The 5,215-nt window shown below is 45.1% G+C and overlaps 1 protein-coding gene across 2 annotated transcripts in view; it reads right to left on the bottom strand.

Moving 5' to 3' along the window:
• LOC118380686 (progestin and adipoQ receptor family member 3-like) overlaps window positions 1–5,215 on the bottom strand; it is a 22,287-nt gene that overhangs the window by 13,785 nt on the left and 3,287 nt on the right. The window lies entirely within an intron of this gene.

The following is a 5,215-nucleotide window of genomic DNA, read 5'->3' as shown; positions in this document are numbered from 1 at the left end:
AAACCTCCAAAACTACCGTAGATGTGAGGTGGCTGTGACTGTAACTACCGTAGATGTGAGGTGGCTGTGACTACCGTAGATGTGAGGTGGCTGTGACTGTAACTACCGTAGATGTGAGGTGGCTGTAACTACCGTAGATGTGAGGTGGCTGTGACTGTAACTACCGTAGATGTGAGGTGGCTGTGACTGTAACTACCGTAGATGTGAGGTGGCTGTAACTACCGTAGATGTGAGGTGGCTGTGACTACCGTAGATGTGAGGTGGCTGTGACGGTAACTACCGTAGATGTGAGGTGGCTGTGACGGTAACTACCGTAGATGTGAGGTGGCTGTGACTGTAACTACCGTAGATGTGAGGTGGCTGTGACTGTAACTACCGTAGATGTGAGGTGGCTGTAACTACCGTAGATGTGAGGTGGCTGTAACTACCATAGATGTGAGGTGGCTGTAACTACCGTAGATGTGAGGTGGCTGTAACTACCGTAGATGTGAGGGTGGCTGTAACTACCGTAGATGTGAGGTGGCTGTAACTACCGTAGATGTGAGGTGGCTGTAACTACCGTAGATGTGAGGTGGCTGTAACTACCGTAGATGTGAGGTGGCTGTAACTACCGTAGATGTGAGGTGGCTGTAACTACCGTAGATGTGAGGTGGCTGTGGCTGTAACTACCGTAGATGTGAGGGTGGCTGTAACTACCGTAGATGTGAGGTGGCTGTGGCTGACTGTAACTACCGTAGATGTGAGGTGACTGACTGTAACTACCGTAGATGTGGTGGCTGACTGTAACTACCGTAGATGTGAGGTGGCTGTGACTACCGTAGATGTGAGGTGGCTGGACTGTAACTACCGTAGATGTGAGGTGGCTGGACTGTAACTACCGTAGATGTGAGGTGGCTGACTGTAACTACCGTAGATGTGAGGTGGCTGACTGTAACTACCGTAGATGTGAGGTGGCTGACTGTAACTACCGTAGATGTGAGGTGGCTGGACTGTAACTACCGTAGATGTGAGTGGCTGTGACTGTAACTACCGTAGATGTGAGGTGGCTGACTGTAACTACCGTAGATGTGAGGTGGCTGTGGCTGTAACTACCGTAGATGTGATGTGGCTGTGACTGTAACTACCGTAGATGTGAGGTGGCGGTGGTGATTCTCCTGAGCAGACTGTAATGAGTCGGTGGTGATTCTCCTGAGCAGACTGTAATGAGTCGGTGGTGATTCTCCCTGAGCAGACTAATGAGTCGGTGGTGATTCTCCCTGAGCAGACTGTAATGAGTCGGTGGTGATTCTCCCTGAGCAGACTGTAATGAGTCGGTGGTGATTCCCCCTGAGCAGACTGTAATGAGTCGGTGGTGATTCTCCCTGAGCAGACTAATGAGTCGGTGGTGATTCTCCCTGAGCAGACTGTAATGAGTCGGTGGTGATTCCCCTGAGCAGACTAACTGAGTCAGGTGGTGATTCTCCCTGAGCAGACTGTGCCAATGAGAATCATGCTCTACTGTCCCTGTCACAGGAATGACAAAATCCCATAGTACTATTCCTGATCTATCCAGTCTCCCTATGAATCACATCTGCACGAACCCAGTCTTCACTGAGTCATCCATACATCAATTGTCTTAAATCATTTATTTATTACTAAGTGATTCACAGAAATGCATAAACAAAGTAAATATGGTTACAAGGACTGATAGGAGAATGTTGCCCCTAGTGGGCTAAACCGGTATCGCGGCTTGAGTGGACAAAGCGGGCGTGGGGGTCAGCTGAGAAGTCACCACAGAGTTAATAATTATAAAAATGTAAATACTAATCCTTTACACATGAACTCTCACTCATTCGGGAGCAATTGCAATCAATATCTATCTATCTATGTATGTATGTATGTATGTATGTATGTATGTATGTATGTATGTATGTATGTATGTATGTATGTATTCTACAAAAAGAAACAAACTTTTCACCAGCCATCGATACGATCGATCGATCGAAAAAATAAATACTAATAGGTTTTTCTGAAAAGAAAACACTCAGATGGCAGCTGGCGCCAAAACAACAAGTTGTGTCTGATAAAGGTTTTAAGCCAGTTGGAGCTCCCGGGCCTCAAACAATCGATCGTATCGATGGCTGGTGAAAAGTTTGTTTCTTTTGTAGAATTGTCTCTCTCTCTCTCTCTGTTGTGGTTAGAGTGGATTGTTCAGGGTAACATTCCTTCATGTCGTTGTAGAATAGATGTTTCGGCGGTTGTCGTTCTTCGCGTTCAATGATACTGAATTCCTAGCTGCAGACTAGTAATTAATATCAAAGACTTGTTCTTATTCTGTCGGTATCGATAGTCTAAGAGTTTAACCACGTGGTATGGTTAAAAGATTCAGCAATGGTCTACAACCTTCGTCACTCCAAATGGAGAAAAACATGGTCTGGTGATCATTTCTCAAAGTTGGGTTTTATTCGGAATTGCAGAAAGGGGCTGTCCCAGGAGGCCTGACCTAACTGGGCTCAGGGCGGTCCTCTGATTTAGTTAACTCCCATTCCCTTTGAGTTTTCCTTCATTAAACAGTCCAAAATCACATTGTAAAATTGTGTAAACAGTGTCATACTCACTCATTCATCTTATACAACAATTAGATGTAAACCTCATATCTGAGGCTATTGTATAAACAGCGTTATGGTAATGTGGCCACACCATCTCCCATGAGCTTCCCAAGTTGTGACAAACGGACCAGTTCGTAGCTGGATTCTTAACCGATCTTTTATACCTTTTCCCCGGAACATGAAATTTGTTCGGACCTCGGGTTCTGTGAGGTGGAAAAAATTCCTTTGTTCTCTATGAAACTTCACTCTGTCTCTTATACTGTGTGGCCATGAGGAGATCCTCCAGGAATTTACGACCTCTCTCTGACCACAGCAGCCTAGTTGAAGGAGGAAAGGGGAGGCAGGGAGAGGGGGGATGGGGCTTGCTGTACCCAAACAGGGCAACGTCATGACAGTAGGGTACGTCTTTCTCCTGGCGACGCAACAGTTCTTTTGAAGCCTCCTGCTCGGTCCACTAATGAGAGAGAGAGAGCACCGCAGGATCACGTGGACTGTGTGTGTGTGTACTCAACATGTGTATGATGCTAACTGTTCTCCTTCTGGCTCCTCTCTCCAGGCGGTTTCTCTGTGGTGTTCCTGGCCCGGACACACAGTGGCATGCGCTGCGCTCTCAAGAGGATGTACGTCAATAACGACCCTGACCTCAACATCTACAAGAGAGAGATCACTATTATGGTGGGCATATAGAGTGTGAGAGACTGTGTGTGTGTGTGTGTGTGTGTGTTTGCACCTTAACACGATTACTTGACTTACGTCTGTGACTGGCCATTTTAATTTTGGATGACGGTTATTGGCCAGCCAAATCATTTTTTATTTTCATGTCCTTTAAATTTTTTTTTTTTTTTACATCAGCAGATGTCACAAAGTGTTTATACAGAAACCCAGACTAAAACCCACAAAGGATTGTGGTCACTGTAATAACCGTTCAATGCACATTTTCTCCGCTCCTGACTGCATGTGCTGCCACAGAAATATAATGAATAAAACAGGCGTACCCATTCCAGTCAATGATGGCATAATGGGTCAGACTGGCGGACATCGTGAGTGTACCAATGGGAGCAAAGCAGGAAGTAAACGCCAGAAGTGTACCCATCAGTATGTGCTGTGATTTATTTATTTAAAAAATATGTTTATTGAAGTGAATGGACATTACAGGGACACATCAGTTTAACAAATATATAAATAAATGTTTTTAACTTAAGAACAAATACTTATTTACAATGACGGCCTAGGAACAGTAACCCGGACGACGCTGGGCCAATTGCATGGCGTCGCCTATGGGACTCCCAATCACGGCCGGATATGATTCAGCCTGGATTTGAACCAGGGACTGTAGTGTAGCCTCTTGCACTGTGATGCAGTGCCTTGAGACCTCTGCGCCACTCTTGAGCCCAGGTAGAGGTAGACTCAGAGAAATTACGGCACAAAATAATAATAATAGATAATCGATTTCTTCTACAACGATGCTCGGCTCGATTTCTTCTACAACGATGCTCGGCTCGATTTCTTCTACAACGATGCTCGGCTCGATTTCTTCTACAACGATGCTCGGCTCGATTTCTTCTACAACGATGCTCGGCTCGATTTCTTCTACAACGATGCTCGGCTCGATTTCTTCTACAACGATGCTCGGCTCGATTTCTTCTACAGCGATGCTCGGCTCGATTTCTTCTACAGCGATGCTCGGCTCGATTTCTTCTACAACGATGCTTCGGCTCGATTTCTTCTACAACGATGCTCGGCTCGATTTCTTCTACAACGATGCTCGGCTCGATTTCTTCTACAACGATGCTCGGCTCGATTTCTTCTACAACGATGCTCGGCTCGATTTCTTCTACAGCGATGCTCGGCTCGATTTCTTCTACAACGATGCTCGGCTCGATTTCTCCGCTGTTTTGGTCCCCGTACCTACCACACTCTTAACGGCGTGAAGCGAACCCTTGCAGATACGTGTGTGAGAGCGAAGTCTTGTATCTCACTCATCTCAATATCTGCGGTTCGGCTCGTGGCAACGTCATTTCGCTGAGTCTACCTTTTTGTTTTTTTCCCACATTTGAATGAACATTCTACATTGGCGTGGAACCTTGTTTCGGCAAAGGAGCAACAACGTTTAATTCTCGTTAAGTTTGTTAGTGCAGAAAGGGACTCAACCACAGCTGTTCGTTCCACAATTTATGTATATTTTTTAAGCGGTTGACATTTTATTTTAATGATGGTCTTCATCCGTAACCGTTGGTAATAGAGTAATTGAATTTTTCTTTAATGTTTACGCCATCCAGAAAATCCACTTGTTATTTGAACTGAATTACCTCTAAGAGAGTAGCTAATTGTTTTCGGTGGGGTGTGCCGACTTAAACCAGGAGTAACATGTACACTACTGTTCAAAAGTTTGGGGTCACTTAGAAATGTCCTTGTTTTTGAAAGAAAAGCCTTTTTTCTCTCAAAATGTCCATAAACAAAGACCTTTCTTCTGAAACTTGTCATTCTATTCTTCTTCTGAGAAATGCGGTGCTTTCATGAGAGAAATTGCCAAGAAACACAAGATCTCATGTAACGCTGTGTACTACTCCTTCACAGAACAGAGCAAACTGGCTCTAACCAGAATAGATAGAGTGGGAGGCCCGATT

This window comes from Oncorhynchus keta, chromosome 25, assembly GCF_023373465.1.
Source record: "Oncorhynchus keta strain PuntledgeMale-10-30-2019 chromosome 25, Oket_V2, whole genome shotgun sequence".
NCBI classification, from domain to species: Eukaryota; Metazoa; Chordata; class Actinopteri; order Salmoniformes; family Salmonidae; genus Oncorhynchus; species Oncorhynchus keta.
The sequence above is the reverse complement of the archived record's forward strand: the minus strand, read 5'-3'. Positions and strand labels throughout refer to the sequence as shown.